At 37.5% G+C, this 18,079-nt stretch overlaps 1 long non-coding RNA gene across 9 annotated transcripts in view; it reads right to left on the bottom strand.

Annotated features, from left to right (window-relative positions):
• Positions 1–17,745, bottom strand: part of LOC104696429 — a 114,529-nt gene extending 96,784 nt beyond the window's left edge. For 5 of the 9 annotated variants that reach the window (XR_005604576.1, XR_005604585.1, XR_005604582.1 and 2 more), the window contains exons 1-7: positions 17,536–17,745; positions 15,130–15,280; positions 13,933–14,072; positions 6,986–7,135; positions 4,258–6,615; positions 2,753–2,837; positions 2,608–2,669 (exon numbers count right to left, since the gene is read on the bottom strand). This is a non-coding gene — a long non-coding RNA (uncharacterized LOC104696429). Of the gene's footprint in view, positions 1–2,607; positions 2,670–2,752; positions 2,838–4,257; positions 6,616–6,985; positions 7,136–9,409; positions 9,579–13,932; positions 14,073–15,129; positions 15,281–17,535 lie in introns of those variants that run through there. The other 4 variants (XR_005604581.1, XR_005604580.1, XR_005604578.1 and 1 more) reach the window with 4 other exon arrangements.
• Between the last annotated feature and the right edge of the window lie 334 nt (positions 17,746–18,079).

Genomic DNA, 18,079 nt, shown 5'->3' with positions numbered 1-18,079 from the left:
TCTCAAACCAACCCACATTTTCAATAAAGGGAAGACAAATAGATGAACACACCATGATAAATAAAACATGTGCTTTGACATCTCCTGGATTTAGTAGACAACTTGATTTGTATCTCTCAAGTAAGAGACAACAAGGATACTTGCATTTCGAAAACTGGCACACTACTTAGAATCCAGAATGTTTTTATTTAATTATGATAATTGTCTATTAACATTCTAATGCATGCTAAAACATTAGAAGCTCTTCCTTGCCTTTCTTCTCCCATTATGACAGATAAATTCGTCCAAATTCCCTTCCTTCCGACTCCTTTCTGTCAACACAGATGAAGTTAAAGAAAATCAGTGAGAAAAAGAAGAGGAGGAGAAGCATTTTGTTTTAAAGTGTCACTGCCTGTGTTACAAATTCACAAGTATCAAAATAAATGAGGACAACTGACGAATTATATATGCGATTCACCAGCAACCAATCCCCACTCCCAGCCCAAAAAAATCTTTAGTTCTCTTTGAAAACACTAAATGCTATTTCTACATTCCCTTCTCAAATACACTGTATCTTTTTGTCTTAACACTTTGGCCTGATTTCTGGGGGAAATTAAGCTTAATGAGATCATGGCTTTTTTCTAGGTTCGGTGATTTTTTAACTTGTTGGCCAAATATAATCAACTCTGAGAGTGGGATAGTGATCTGATGTCTAAACAGTATTTGAGGCATTTTATGATATCAGTAGCTTATGGTGGTAAGGTCAGCACAGTTTGGAATACAAACCAACATCTCCTCAAACACACGTGCCTGCTGAAATCCAACAGTAAGCTCTGTCAAAAGAATCCGGAAGAGAAGGGTTTGTGCACTTTTATTTCCCCTTATTCTTACTTTTAATGAAAGACAGCTTTCTTGAATTTTTAACAGTAAAGAAAATGGTAAAACAGCAGCTTTTCCACCAGAATTTTAAGGACAAAATGCTATTCGGTCATTCTGGAATTTCTGTTCAAGTTTTAGCACATTATCATCACAGTTCATGATGTAAGTATTATATTTCTTACTTACTCATGATGTAAGTATTATATACATAAGACTGTGTTTTACATATATGAATATGTATATATACACACATTTGCACGTCAACATGTGCCAGTTGAAACATTTCATCTTTTCTTAACTAAAAGGTTTTCTGTTTGTACTATAACATAGCAGTTTAGCATTTCTAGAAACAATCAGATTTTTGAAACCAGTGTGAAAGGAAGCTCTTCTATAGCACTTCTTGCAAGCAGTCACATGTAAAAGACAAGGCGTAATGTGTACAAGTTCCTCCTGAGGAGATTCTGATTGTTCACACAAGGAAAATTTTTCACAATGAGAACAATCAGGCATTGGAGTAACCTCCCCAGAGAAGTGGTGATTTCCCCAACACTGGACACTTTGGCTGGACAGGGTGCTGGACCATCTTGTTGAGACAGTGCTTGTGCTAAGAGTGGTTGGACCAGGTGATCCTTGCGAACCCTTCCAACCTGGTATTCTTTGACTCCATGATTCGGAAAAAGTTCCACTAAAGAGGTGATTAAGAACTGAAACAAGCTCCCCAGTGAAGTCATGGTCCCCAGCCTGTCAGTGTTCAAGAAGTGTTTGAACACTCTTAGACATATGGTTTAACTTTTCGCTTGCCCCAGGCGGAGCCAGGAGTTGATCCTTGAGTCTCTTCCAACTCAGGATAGTCTATGATTCACTATCATGTGTTCCTGGACAAATGGCAATCAAAAACACACGCCAAATAGATCTTTCTGGGGAAAATAAACACACATAGGTTTGATACACACAAAAAGCAGGAACTTGAATAGTTCACAACACAAAACATACACAAGGAAATGTAATACACATAAGTACATACAAGCCAAAGACCCAAATAAGGGGAATACTCCTATTCCTCATCACACCGTGCCTTTACATTGTCACTCACTGGTTTCAGAAGCACGCTCTTTATTCCACTTTAAGGAATAGTTACTTTTCTGTATTGTTTTTAGATATAACATAATTCTGTTCAGCTCTCTCAAGCTATTCATTGGCCACAGGTAGGCAACTCCCTTCTTTGCCTCCTGACATATTATAAACCCACTCGGTGTCCTTTCTGTTTAATAGCAGTCTATATAAAAAGTGGACTCTCCCAGATATTACAGCATATGAATATTTTCCATCAATTTTAAGAAAAAAGAGATGAAAAAAATCTACACAAGCGTAAGGTCTGAGATCAGAATTATCTTACATGATTAATATAAAATGCAAACTTCTGTAAATTTGGGAAGGCAACATGAATAACTTTAGATTCAGGGCCCATTTTTGAGGAGATATGGTTTGTTATGAAATAGATAAAGAATAACAGAGAAAATGCTAAAATAGAAGCATTTTCTCAGTGCTTAATTTCCTCTTCAGCTTCCTTCACCTTACAATTAGATAGTAGAACTTACTTAAATAATGATAGGAGATATTATCACTTTAAGTATAAGGAGGTTATAATTTAGCAACACTACTACTCTGTCGAAATTTAAGAAATTTAATTCACAATACACCTAAATAAAAGATCTCTGCTTATGAAAATAACATTAGCAAGCATACTACCCAATAATGAATCCTGGGTTGCACATTTTAAACAGATTCCCAAGAGCAGCAGTGTTGGTTTGCTAAAAAAAAAAAAAAAAAAAAAAAAATCAGAAAACTGTAACATTAATTTTCTTAAAGCAAAATGAATAGACAGCATGAGTACCTTTACCCTGCCTTGGACAACCCATTTCTTCACATGGACAAGCCTAAAGCACCTTGATCCCTCTGTCTCTTTTAATCACTTTTTCCTAGACAGAAAAATAGCAGAAGTAATGAACCGAAAAAAAAAAATTACAGATCTCAAATTAAACAAGAGACCTATTTGAAATAAAAAAAGTTATCCATTTATCACTACAAATTTGACACTACTATGCCAATATGAACTAGAATTTCAAACCTTGTGGTCAATGAAGCATAAAATAGATTGTCAGAAATACTGTCTGAAATATTAATCCACTGAAGAAAAATGCTTGAAAAAACCTAAGAGAATTTAAGATAATCAAAATTAGCCGAATACATCTCTAAAAAGTCTCTAGACCCCTTTTTCAATTCATAAATGGCTTTCTCCTAGTGACTGTTTCATAGAAGTATTAAAAATAAGCTTCTGATTTCTACATTTGAAAACACTGTCCATTTCTGTGGAAAGCTAAATCACTTCTTATCTGGAAACTATTTACTCTGTAATAGAAACTAATAGCAAGATAATAAGCTTTCCCCCACAATGAAGCAATCTTCCTGGAAAATTCAGGAGGCTGTGTTATGAAGGCCATGGTGTACTAACCACGATGTTGTATGAAGTAGAACATCACCCCAAAAATTACAAATGAAGAGGCACATTAAAATTAAATTTTTGCAGCTTTAACTCGAAACAGAAATAAGAAAAACTTGAGGACAAAAAAATCATACTTATTATATGCAAGTCGAAAACAATCATCCCTCAACAAACATCTGAATTTTGGTCCCTCTGAATCCCACTGCTCCTTATCATTAAGGACAAAGATGGCTACACCAAGCTGCAGTGGCTCTCTTGCCAGGTTGGTTGTCTCGGCTAGATAACCTCCAAAGGTCTGCTTCCAGGGTACCTGGACAAAACCAGGGTAAGAAGTGCTGTGTACCCCTCTTAGCTCACATTTTGGCCAAGGTGGTCTTGGCCCTGCTGATACTCTTCTGTGGCTGGGCTACTCCTCTGTTTGTGATCATCATTTTGCTATTTAATGAGAATGCTACAGAACTAAAGAAATCCAACCCTAAAATAAGAGCAATTATGTTAAGAAGGTAAATGATAACAGATAACCATTTATCTTTATACATTCCCTAATCAAAATAAGAGTATTTAGGAAGCTTTGAGTTTTTCCTTATCCTTATAGTTCAATAAAAATGATCACAAGCTAATCTGTGATATATTAAATAATGGGGGGGGGAAGGGAATCTGTATATTCTGACTATATTTTTCCCTGTAAGAATAAACAGAATGGAATAGAATATGAAAAAGACATATTGAAACCTGTCTGGAATTATTTATAAATAAGCCAAAATTAGTAAGGAATGAAACAGCAGCTGCATTCACATTGGAAAAAATCAGAGTCCTCTCAGAACACCCAACTGTGGCTTCATTCAAAACACTGAGTCTCCAACACAGAATTACTGAATTTGTAAACAATCTCTTACCTTTGTTCTGGCCAGTGCAGAACACTGGCTGGTGAGGGAAGCATTCAAACGGATTCCAAAGAAATTGGACTCACTGCCTCTGAAGGATGGCAAAAATTCAGAACTAAACCAACCCCACTTCTTGATGTCAGCATGTGGAGGGATGTATTATTTGCAGCTGGAATTGGGGAATGTCTGACCACTGACAGAAAAAGAGCTGATGACCCAGTAGAAGAAAGGGAATGAAATAACTGTCCTTTCATTGTGCAGCTACTAGAAGGCACTCCAATACTCCAGGGGTTTTTTTGACATATATTTCCCTCCATATCCCCTGCTTCATTTAGTCCCTATAATCACACAATACCCAGAACACTTTGGTCCAAAACATTTTCCAGATATGGAATCAGAAAAGGATGAGTTTAGGCTTTTCTTTCCTCACTGACCCTATCTGGCAAAGACTGGAATCTTTTTGCAGTATTTACAGTGATTCAGAGGCAGGGTTTTAAGACGTACGATCGATGTTGATTTGAAAATCTGAGAGGTGAGCTAGGAATGAGTGTCCCACTGCAGCTTTCAGCCCACATTCAGAGGCAAAGACATCCAATAATTCTCAGCAGTAAGCTCCAGGACTGTAAATATAATGGCAATCTGAAATCTTCCTGAGTTTCCATTTGGTATTCTTACACCGTAAGTAGGAACACGATATGTACCAGTGATTGATATCCGAGGAACATAATCTGTCTTACACGAGGTTATTTATTTATGAAGAGTCCTGCAGCTGTGCCTGGAGACAGAATGGATGCTATGTGAAATGGAATGGATGTGTATACATATGTCCTGTATTTGGTGTCAAACTGTGACCTTTTATCTAAAATTTCTTGGGTGGTGCATCTTCATACAATCTTATGGCAATGGCTTAATGATGCTAGCAAAAGAGTGCAGCCAAGAACTCCTGTCTCCTCTTCCTAGTTCAGATTCCTTCATGGACGGGATTCTCCTTGCACATAAAAACAACTGGCAGTATTTTAAACATATCTTCTCGGTTTGCCATATCTGCAAACAAATCAAGCAGTGAACTCAGGAACACCATACATGAGCAGGCTTAAAGTCAACACTTACTCTTTTGCTTGAACAAAAGACAAAAGCATATTTGCAGTAAAGTTCAAGGTTCATTATTTGTATGAAAGGAAAGTGAGAGAAGGTAATGCATGGGTGTCCGTGGCAAAAAGCATTTCAAAATTATCAGCTGCTTAGAGGGCAACTGGGTCCATTCTGAATATTAAAAGCATGTTATTTAAAATGTTATGACCTTTAGATTAAGGGATAATTCCTCAGTAAATTCCCAAGTAAACTGAACTAGCGGCAAGGATTCATCTTCAGTTTTTCATTCCTTTGATGAAAGCACCTAACACAGAACTCTTACACAACCCCACTCAACATATTAAAGGACAATATCCAAAGTTCAGAAAGTTACAAATCTAAAAGTCAGGTAAGTCCTTTGTTTCTGCATCACAATTATTCCTGTGAGAATCACAGGAATAATTTAAACAAATAAATAAACAGAAGGTTTTATCTTTAAATACCTCAGACTTCAGAAACATGCCTGAACTCACATTAATATATTTGGCACCTAAGAAATTACCATCAAGCTCCTTCAAGGTGTGCTACTGTATGGGGTACCTTTATATGCACATCTTCAGGCAAGGACTTGATCTCCCTGTGATTGATAGAGGCACTTACCACAACAGAATCACAATCAAGACCCAGATCCTCTGGAGGAATAAGAACAAATAATAATGACAGTAGTGCTTTAATATACTACTAAGCAAGAATCATCTCTGCTTTCTTGAAGTGAACATTTTTTCCCTTGTGATTTACATACATGAAGTGTTGGGGCAAACTGGTATCCTTACAAGCACACTCTGGTCTTCTGCAGAATACCAGACAGAACTGAAGAGCAGTGTGATGAAATAGCATACACATTAGTAAGTCTGGGGTCTTTCATAGAAATATTTTTGCAGTAGGACTTACCTACAGAGCAGAAGGGAGAAGCTTGAAAAAGCAAAGGATGACTTTATCATTTCAAAAAATCAAGAGCCCCAGTGTTTCAGACCGTAACTGTATGGGCTTCCTGAAAATGGATGCATCTGTGAATTCTGGGGGGACAAGGGACTATAGGAACCCAAAAAGATTTTTATGCTTAGAGGTATATCAAATGTGTTGCTTTAGGCCAGTGGGGAACGGCAGATGAAAAGCTAGTGGAGAAAGGCTGGGTAAGGGGCTGAATTTAGGACAACAATCCTACCAAACATCAGAGATTTATTTTTTGTCCCCCTTCTCCTCTGAAGTCCGTAAGACATTCACATTCCGTGTTAATCCCTGTAAAATGCAGATAAAACACAATGTTGGATGCAGACAAACTCCAGATCTTTCAGAATAAAAACACAACAACTAAAAAGATAAATATTAGATGGAAGGAATATACCTATGATAAACAATTCTGTTGATGAAATGCAATTTGTAATCTTATTGGTTGATTTTGGAAAAACATGTTTGTTCAGAGCCTGCAATAAACAAACGAGTGTACCTTCATCAGAAAGTGAAAATCAGCCAACTTAGTTAAGAACTATTCTAAGAACACTTAATAGCATCCAGGTTCAGTGACTGATTTTCTATTTTAAGCAGGAAGAGAGGTACAGCACAAACAATCTGGAGGATAAAAGCCTGACAGAAAAATCTCCACACATACCAAAGAAAATAATGTGCCTATGACAGCTACAACAGCAGCAATTTTCAGCTTCTTACACTGCTCATGCAGCGCACTTTGCAGTCATCCCTCTTGCATAAATCTGTACGTTATAATTTTGCGTTTCAGTGGATTGGTTTGTGTGCTCCGTATCTGCAAATGAGCCAGATAATATGAGTGTGAGAAGTGATTTGTGCTATCAGTGACATCAGGAGTTTTGCAGTTGTAGTTATTAACAGATTTTTTTTCATTCAGCAGCATTGACTAAAATCAATCACTCTGATAACCAGGCATGGCATGAGCTGTCCGCCCTGTCATTTCAATCTGATTAATCACACATACACAGACCTTTACCTTAAAGGAGCAATTGTTCACATTTAATCACAAAGATACATTCAAGCATACCATCATAGATTACTAAATTTAAGTGCAATTTATGCCTTACAGTTTGGCAAATACGTTTATGATAATATGGTTTTGGTATATAGATGTATTGTTTCATTCATTTTACAAACATTAAAATCTAAGCTAATGTGTTTCACTTTGAATCATTTATCACCTCAGATTTGAAGCTTTTGAAGCTTCCATTATACACATATCCTTATCTGCAGATTTATCCTAATAACCCAGGTACAAATAAGTTATTAGTTACTATGCCTTCTTCAAACTGTGCTTGCTTGACAGGAGGCATCTTCATCATGGATAAAATGACTTTATTTTACCTAAACATCCTACATTCTATTAACTGGCCGATCTTTTGTTTCAATTTTCCTTTTTAACCTCAGAATAAAGCACAGCTCTTCCATTAAGAGTTATGCAAGACCTTCTGTCTCTTTTGGGTTTTGGGGTGGTTTCTTTGCTTTTCTTTTTAAAAGGAAAGGCATACAAGAGAGTCCTTACACAAGTATAACATTTTGCAAGTAAAAGCAAGCCACTCTGTAAAAACACACTGCTATGCCAAAAAAAAGGTTGGATTTGAGATCTGTTAAACCAGTAACATATTTGACTATGCCAGAAACACCCTATATTCCATATACTTCTTTATTAGGCCTAAGCACACAAAAGCATTGAAGTGTCCTGGGGTCTACCACTATTAAGGAATGTAAGTGGGCATAGGTTTCACTTTCAGTCCAGAAGCCAATGAAATATAAGAATATGCTGAAAATTTGAGTATAAGCCCAAATATTGTGCTGATGAAATTGCACAAAACCATAATCTTTGGCTCTGTTGCTAAACTGAAGTCGTATGCAGCAGAGAGGTTATTACTTGCTATGCATATTAAGTAGGTGGCTCCTTAAGCTTTTAGCTTCTTCAAAAGTATTAATTCACCAACATTTCACAATTGGGTGTGTTTTCTGAAGGGCCAGATCCATATGCTAGGAATTCGTTTTTATTTACTGTTTCTAAACTAGATAATTCTTATGTTTTAAAATAAATACTTTTTCAAAGACTGTTGTACTTAGATCTATATATTAATTGACTGAATAACATTTTTATGTTTTACATTTAAATACGTATTTTTTAAAATATTTTGCTCAAATAAGGCAAAAAACCTATCAGTTAAAAATATAACATGATGGATATAAAGTGAACCTTCCTTTAATTTGGCCCCCAACAGCAGGCTCCTGCTCTGACTGTCCCCCAACTGTATTCTCAGGAAATGACAAGTTGAACAGGTTGACAAGCAACTAAGCTCGAAGGAGGAGAGAAAGCATTGTTCTGCCAAAGAATTTTTTAAACAAAAGCCAAAGTCTTGGAGGCAACCAGAGAGTTGTTTATGTTTAAATAAATGGCAGAGACACAGATTCATGGACAGAGTACAAGCAATTACTCAAAACTGCATAGTGCATTTATTTCCTCAGTCCTGAACTGGGATGCAGAAGGATGTTGCTTTCCACCACAACTCATGCACCAACAGTATATACATTATAAAGCGTCCAGAGGTTCAATTGTCATTCTGTAATGCAATCAACGGGAGCCAGGCAGAACGTAACTCGGGTGTAATCGCCACCAGAAGCTTTAAGGTAGTCCCCCTTATACAGAAAAGGCTGACTTTTAAAAACATTTCTCCTCATCACACCCTAGAGTATTTTCCAGCGCAAGAACAACTGTTAACCTTATTGTGCCCACCCAGTTTAGCAAAACTCTATCACCTTTGGTCTTGTAATGCACCTTTATCAAGTAGAAAACAGGCAATGAACCACACAGCAACCCATACTTTATGCAGAGTATTTTACAGGGATACACTACAGCAAGTGATTTTTGGATCTTTCTTACGCTCTGGAAAAAGATTAAAGTGATGATTTTGTACATGCATTCATATTCAAATTGGAAATCCAGAAAAATGCAGCTGCCAATCAGAACATTAGTCCATCTAATACACAGTCTGTTTCCAGAGCTGCTACCATCAAGGAATGTGCAAAATACCTGTCAGTAATAAATGGGGATAGTATCTCAAGTCACAGGTTGTGTCCACACAATTGTCTTCAATAGCTATTCATTAGCCAGTTCTCTCCTGTTTTTCCAGTCCCTTTTTAAAGCAGTTTGCACTTCAGACCATCTAAAAATAGTAGAGCTGCATTCCACAGTTTAAATTCTGTGGTAGAGGGGAAAAAAGAAATTCTGTGTGTTAGGGTCTTTTTCTCCCCTGTTTAAGTCTAGCAGTTCATAAGTCCATATTTATCCCCTCTGCAGCAGTCATTCACTTCTACCAGAGTACTTCCCACATATGTACCTCTTCTGTGCTTAAAAATTCCAGTCTGTTCAGCCTGCCCTTGTAGACAAAGTCATCTAGGTACACTGACTTCATTTTTTTCTGAAGATCGTTTGGTAAAGAATTTGACAAATAGTCTGAAGTTCAAAGTAAATTAGATTTAGAAGTCAAAGACCTGTTAGCTATTTCCTACTATACTGCACTTGATTAACTTGATTTGGTTTTAGTACTATTCCACAGAAGCCCTCTGGAAGAACGCTTTCAAACATTTGTTTTACTGTATAACCTGTTATTAATAAAAAAATGCTAACAATAACTCACTTATTTGATGGAAGAAATTTCAGCCTTTTTTGCTTTTGCCTTTTAAAAGTGTTTTTAATGCTCAGGTTTTTCTGTATTGTCTCCAACATTCTCAAGTCATCGATACAATATTGCACCTAGCATTTTAAATGCAATTCCTATTGCTTATTTAGAAAGGAATACTAACAGGTTTTCACTCATTTATTCTCATTCCTTATGTCTTATATTCTATCTGTAACATTTCACCCTATAATTAGAAAACTGACCTGCTCTGACTGACAACGAAAAGAAAACAATATAGAATACAGGACATGATATCTTTCCCTCAGCCTACTTGAGACCTCACAGTTGGTCAGGAGTCTCTTAAGTTAGGGTGTCCATCTGCAAAAATAAGTAAATAAATAAATATACACATATTGTAGAGCAAAAATGAGTGGCTAATTCTTCTCACAACCCACACAAAAAGTAATTTTTGAATGTAGTAATGCATTTTTAGCCTCTTGAAAAGAAACCATTGCTTTTACTACACAAATTTAGTTCAGAGTTTAACGCCACAAGACATCACAAAAGCCAAGAATTTCACTGGGCCTTTTCTTTTCTTCCCATCCTGAGTATCCTTCAAGAGAGGAATCAAGCAGGTATCCATTAACAGGGTAGGAAGAATTTCTCTCAACTCACAGATTACTTTATTGTCATATACTCTTCCAAATGTGCCCAAAGGCAGAGTTTTATCTTATCTGTAACTGTCATATTTATTTTTAACTCATTTCCTAAATGAAAGCACATTTAGGAAATAAGGAAATCTGTATTTATCAGAATTGAATATGATGCATTTATATGGTGTGAGTCATTAGTTGAGGAATACTAAATACAGGCTATTGCTACAATCCTGCTCCAGTCTAATGCAAATCACATAGACAACATGCATTTCTAAGGGTGTAAAAATGTTTATTCCCTATTTAAAATATATCAGGAAGTCAATATTTTAACCATCTTCTAAAAAAAATCCTAAGGGAAGAGATGTCTAATTTTTTTCAAATATACTGATTTTCTCTAGAGTCTGGTAAAAATCTCTCACAAGAAAAACAATAAAGAAAGAAGATGATGCTCTGAATTCTCTCATCATGCCCTCATATGCCAAGCCCCTAGACACAAAGACATTTGAAAGGAAAGACGTTAACTGATTGAATACAATGACTAGAGAAAAAATTAAAATAGAATCGAAAAATATTCTCAGAATCTGTAATCAATATTAATAATTGGGAGGAGAGGGAGGAAAAAACATATCCAAAACAGTATTTCAAAATAAGGTCACTGAGATACTTTTTGTGCATATTGTATCACTAATTGATGCAAATATACACCAAGAAAACCTTTACTAATAATGAAGTAAAAAATACTTTAAAAATTGCATGGTATGTTCTAACTGCTTTGAACTGTCAAGTGAGATGTCAATGGTGAGATAGGTCTGAAAGATCACGTATAAACTCTCCATTCTTTCTTTCTTTTTAATACATTTGGAATTATGACATTACTTAAATTCAACTTCAATAACATAACTGAAATCAAGATATTGCTATATATCCAGAGGTGAGCAGGCCTTTCCTTTTAGTTACATAGCAGTGAAATGGTCATAATTGACATTTTTGTCACGTTGCTGTGTTAAGTCCCAGCTTGCGCTGGGACTTAAATGCACAGAAATTCAGCTGCATTACACTCCTCTCTTTACCCTACCTACCATTTTACTTTTTGCTCTCTTCCTCTCTCTCTTCCTTCCAGTCTTTCATCATATGTGAGAGTTATACGTTTTTTCCTCTGCTTGTTGACAGGGAAAAAGAGGCTATAATTTCTGCATGCTACCTGGTTCTGAACAAAAATCAGCAAAACTGCAATCAACATCCAGATAAGGTCCTCTAATTTCATTCTGAATATGAGAAGGTTAATTTAAATCACAACACTGCTAATGCTGAAGTTAAAAACAAATAACACACATGCCTCACAAAAATTATAAAATTCTAAACCCAAAAAAGCCCAGAACATCTTATGAAACAACAGAATCAGAGGTGATTTATGCTTTACGCCTAATTGTAATTTTTGTAGAATAGATTGAAGATAGGACACATCAACCATATTCATATTCAAGCCTATCCCTTTAAGTATCACGCAGTCACTAATCAGAGCTGAAGGGGACCGAGCTTTTCTCACAGTATTCATTCTCATTTTAAAATGACTTAATTTTGCACTATTTTATATTCAGAACACTTTTCTTTATCTGGCATGTAACCCCTACAGTTCAAGTAGTTAAACAAACAGCACCTAATTTGATACTCGGTAAAATTAATTTCAATAGAGAAGCTGATGAAAACCAGAAAGGTTTTAGTATTTTACAGATATTTCTCAAGCTTGTCCTTCCAGAATTAAATCTTCACAGCAGTCACTTCATAAACAAGATTCAGGGTTTTTGATGCATTACATACCTATGCAGGAGAATATATGTCACAAAACACTTTTGTGACATATATTGACATATAAGCATACCTTAAAGAAACTAAACTAACAGTTATTGAAAAGCAAAGATTTCATCAGAGAATTGCAGAGCAATTGTGGTACCTGAGGCCAAATGGTGTTCCTGTCCCCACAACATTCACACATGCGTTCCATATAGTGGCAACATTTGCATCACGAGTTATCAGCTGTCACCCATCTGATACTATCAGTTAAGCTTTTGCTTTTGTAATAGGCCTACTGAAGCTGTATCTACTGGGGGTTTTTTTAAATCACCCCCATCACATGATTCCCTGTACTTTAGTCTTTTTTTGGGGGGCTTTCTGATAATAAGATTCAGCTCATCTTGTCACACTTGAATTGCCCAAGACAACCCTTGCTTTCCCAGGCTAACATTGGTCACAAATCAGAATTGTCAGAATTCAAAGGTAGATGTTTTCCAAGTCCCGTTCAGACATCTGGACTAACAGGATTTTTACTTTTGAAAATCATGTAGAGATTTAAAGCGTCTAAGAAGAGAGAAAAAACTTATTCTACCAACACAAAAGGAGACAATAATAATATCCTAGCTATTTTTACCATTCAAAAAGCATTTTTTTAGTCTTTTATGTGTACTGGGCCCAGCTTAAAGACACATCCTCCCATCACTTTCAGACAGCTTTGCACAGTTCCCAGGAGTGGTGCGAGTTCCTCCCTCTGCCTCAACCCCAGAAGCACTCTGAAAATGTGGTTGTATATGTGTGCAAGTGAGAGCACTTAGTCATCAGCACTTGTTTTGGCCACTCAAGCAGCTTAACCATGCCCTGCTGTATTTAAAACAGCATGAGGGCACAGAATGAGAGAAGCCTGGACTGACTCTACCAGAGAACAGAGCCTCTGAGGGTGGAGATGGCCATGACAGCAGTCCAGAATGAACCCTTCCCCACTGCAGTAGCATCTAAGCAAAATCCTTCTATTCAACCAGTTCAGAAAAAGGAGCATAAACTCATCACCCTGAGCTAGCAGAAGACTGATGGAAGTATGCTTTCAGGCAATTAATACATACAGCACTCACACTAAGATCACTAATAGACCCTCAGAGCACAGAAGCAGAAGGCCCAGCTTGTCTCTGAACTGCCCTTTCAGACATACTAAAATCTAATCGAATGCATCAGTCCCACCACACCATATTTCTGGTTCCACTTGTCCAAAAATACAAAGAGTCTTTTTGGCAGGAGAGTCTCCTTCCCCCCTTTTCCACATTGCTTGTCAAACCATAACGGGCTTCACCATGGCAGAAGGAAATGGGCAGTGAGATCCTTCCAAATCTGGACAAGACAAACAGACCCTTCTAGAACTTCCTTGTTTCTCAGTATGATCTACAACACTGGCATTTTGATACCAGTCTCTGACATACACATCTTCTCTCTTGAAACCCACACATTTCACCCACCTTCTCTCTCTTTTTGCTGTGTCTGCTTGGCCAGAGAGCACAGTGCTCCATGAAGCTCCTTACACTACAGGAGGACGGCAGCAACCACAGAACATATTGCAGAGGTTAAATGAAACTTGAATAAATCTTTTCTCTGTGAGCTTTCAGAATAAGTAAGAATTCAGAAGGAAGGAAAAGAGTGATATGAATAAGAACAGTTATTGTTTTTTGAGCATATCTTCTACTACATTTCCACCTTAGAGTAATCCAATCACTATTCTATGTTTCACTGAAGATACGTAAACCTCGCATTCCCATTCCGTTATCAAAGGTGTGGGCCTGCATGGGTACATTGACTGTACTCACTTTGTCCCTTGAATTGGGACACTCTCCCTTCAAGAGCATGCTATCAGCACTACGTAGAGACTTTCTCTCAGCAATGGCAAGAAACCATTATAGGGGCTATAAACCATTTGAAGGAGAAAGAGACTTTCCTATTGATGCCCAACTTCTGTACATTCCTTTGATTCCACCCACAAAAACAAACCAAATTGTCCATCCACACTTTGTTCCTTTCACAGGGACACCCCCTTTCCATTGGAGCAAACCTTGCTTTGTTAAGAAACAGCATCTTCAACCTCCAGTTCCTCATGACTTTACTGTACTAACATTGTGTCCTTATGAATAAGAATTGTCTCCCTCTGAGTCCCTTTTTCCATATTATTTTTTTTGTATTGAATTGCCAGCTCAGTAACAGAGAAGCAACTTTATATACAGGTGTACTAACAAAATCACTCCAGTGGCAGTGTTCTCTCCATATGCATACCAGTGGAGTTCATGTTATGCTCATAAAAATTGCTGGAGTTTTCCTGTATAATTTCCACAGCATCTGGGAAACATACACATCATTTAATACAATAACAGAATAAAGGATCCTCTAAAAACTGTTCCTTAACCTAGTTTATCGTTTGACTGCTTTCTTACTGGTCTTGCTTTTTACTTACCATCAAGGTGGTCTAACCTTGTCTGTGCCACTGGGCTGGTGCCAGATACCTCAACAAGCCACACACAGAGGCACATCACAGCAACCTCCCCTTAACTGCTGCACTGAGTAACAGGGATCAGTGCCCAAACATGCATAGGAGTACTGAGAAGCATGTGACAGCTGTTAGATTTCAGAAAGTTTAGGTGACAACACTTCCCACCCACCCTCCTCACCTGTGTGAGACCAGAGCAGTGAAGCGAGGCCAGCTGGTTAGACCACATTGACAAGATAAATGCATGCCCTTGAAAAAGCCCCAGTCCTATTGACGTCAAAAAGCAATGGATTGGGTCCCCTGTCAGACACAGAAAGCAGACATCTGCTTCACTGCAAATGCGAAGAGGAATTCATTAAGTCAAGCATAGTCTTATTCCAAACCAAACACTATTAACATTTGAAGTGCTTAAAATTTTTAACTAATGGAAATTCTCTTCAATTCTCTTCTTGATTTCCTGTGTTAAATAATGATAAATGTTCAAATCAAGAATTTTATTATTTCTTATTCTTTTATTGTAAAATTTTGTTGAGGCTTTTTGATACTTTCCCTGTGCAGCCCCCCCCTCCTCATTCTATGCATTTCTCCCCCCTGCTGTGTGCATCTGCTGTGTCTCTCTCTCACTTGCTCTCTCCCTGCTGTGTACATCCACTATTTCTCCCCACCACTCCTCTGTGTATGTTTGCCATCTATCTCTCTCCCCCTCCTGCTGAGAGTATTCACTGCCTCTCCCCCTCCCCCAGTACGTGCATCCATCCTGCATCGTCCTCTGCCACTGCAGTGCACATGAGCCTTTTCTCAGCAGCTCCTACTGGCATTCACACAAACCTTCCTCTGCCTGCCTTCCCTCATGCCCTCTCCTCTTTTTTTCATCTCCTCCTTCCTGAGCCCCTTATCCCTGCTCATCTTTATACTATTCTCCCTTCCATCTTTTTGATATTCTGGTTTCTTCTGTCTCCTTATCTGCACCACTCTTCTCTCAGTCTCCCCTTTGTACCATTTCCCTCTGATCTGTTCTCATAAATTGATTCTGCAGGAAAAATGGTCTTGTTTGCAGAGGTGTGCAAGCCCGCATTGCAAACCACTCACCACTGTGTCAAATCTGAGGTAGTCAGCTTAACTTGCAGAAGAATCCGTGCTTCCTACCATCACACACACAGGGTAAAGTCTCCCAAAGCACTTTCCTGTCCTTTTTTTTTTTCCTCATATGACTGCACTGCAGGGTTCATTTGCATGTAAAGCAAAGTATTTAAGATATGCCTATGCATACCTGCAAGGCTCTTACTGGCAAAAGAAATGGATCTATTGTGAGAATAATCCTAACTGTTGCAGTTTAGGTCACAAAAAACTAAACATGTGCTTTAATTGGTATAAAATACCTGGGCAGAATCAAATTCAAATGCATCCTATGATTTTCCATCTCCCTTTCCAACTGATGTATAATAACAGTGACTTAGTCATTCAGTGATCAACTAATTGACTCAACTCTCTTCCTTCTCATGAGTAAATTTCATCGACTTGCTCTCATTTCCAATGCCCAAGTAAGTCACTTGAAAAATTTAAGACTGATCACAAAACTCATCCTCCACGAACTCCAACAGTGACACCTGCACAACCCTGTACTTTCTCATTCGGGACTAAACAGCGCTGTCTTTCATTTAGCTAATCACTTCTATTACTTATGCAGATCCCCAGTTTTTCACTTTTGACTATTAATGTTCAGATACTAATTACCAGATACCCAGTACAGTCAGATGATGTAAACCAAACCTGCTTGGTCTAGAAATTCATTAATTTTAGCAAAGATAACCTCTCTGCCTGGCACAATGCACCTTTAGTAAACCCCTCTTGCGTTTATCACACTTTGCCTTATTTTCAAGCCTTAAATATTTATATTTTCTGTAAAATGTCTCCTATTGTCTTACTAAGGCCTTGTTTAGATTTTTCTTTTTAGAACATACACAATAGATTTACTATATGCCCAAATCTACCCATTTTATTGGTCCTACAATAACGTACTAGTTCTTTTCCAAAGTCAAAGACAGAAATTATGCAATGTTTGGCGAAAAAATTAGAAATTTTCATTTTGCTTCTGCTGCCTTTTACTTACACATCTAATGTGCTGACTTGCACTTATTTAAATGGAAGCCTAGTCTAGTCACATCTCCTTTGTCACTTTTGTTCCTCGTTGTCACTTCCACAGGTACCTATTTTGTTTGGGATAAAAGTCCTAGGTAGCTTGCTGACTGTCCTAGGCCTCCTCTAGAGCATCTTCCTCTCCCACCCCCTGCTTCTGGGAGCTAGAGGGGTACCATGGCACAAGCAGGGTTACTGGGGCTCCTGAGCACCTGATGCTTTCAACCCCTGAAATATGGCAGAGTTTTTTCACAGGCAAGGAAGGTGCTCTCGGTTATGTTATTCCCTGGTGTCTGTGGTATGTCAAACCTAGAAGCACTAACAAAACTACCAGAGGCTGGCATTTGAGAAGGCATATATTCATGATCCTGGCATCCACACATCTAAGTCTTGCTCAGGTTTTCTAGATCATCAGCTGCTTTTAAATAGATTAGAACTACAGTGCTCTCACCTGTTGCTTCTGATGCTGAACTTGGCTGAAGAGTTTGTGCTCTGATTTTTGTCAGTCTTTTATAATTGTGGTACTTTACCAGACAAGTTGGAAATACTTCCACAGCAACTGACAAATTTTATTGAACTGTGAGTTGAAAAGACAGTCAGTAAAATATTCCCTGGTATCAAATTCAATTTACTTTTCTTCCATCACAGAGGTCATTGCTAATCTCCTTTAAAAAAAAAAAAGAAAAGAAAAGAAATGAGGCAGAACTTCATATTCAAATGCATGAACACACCTGCTTTGCATTTTGTATTAAATAAGTAAATTTAGTTTTAAGAGTGACTTATCAACATCATTGTAGCAAGAGGAAATTTTGGCAGTTGCACAGAAAAAAATGAATGAAGGATTTAGTGCTTCAAATATGACCTGCGTTTCAGAAATAGGCTCAGTTGGTGAATACTTCTGTGAAAGTGATCAACACAAAAATGGATAACATTGCCACTGACATTTTTATCACACAGTTTGAGTGTTGACACTCCAAAGAGATAATAAGAATGGT

The sequence above is a fragment of the Corvus cornix genome, chromosome 1A, assembly GCF_000738735.6.
Source record: "Corvus cornix cornix isolate S_Up_H32 chromosome 1A, ASM73873v5, whole genome shotgun sequence".
Lineage (NCBI taxonomy): Eukaryota > Metazoa > Chordata > Aves > Passeriformes > Corvidae > Corvus > Corvus cornix.
This window is presented reverse-complemented; position numbering and strand designations above follow the sequence as displayed.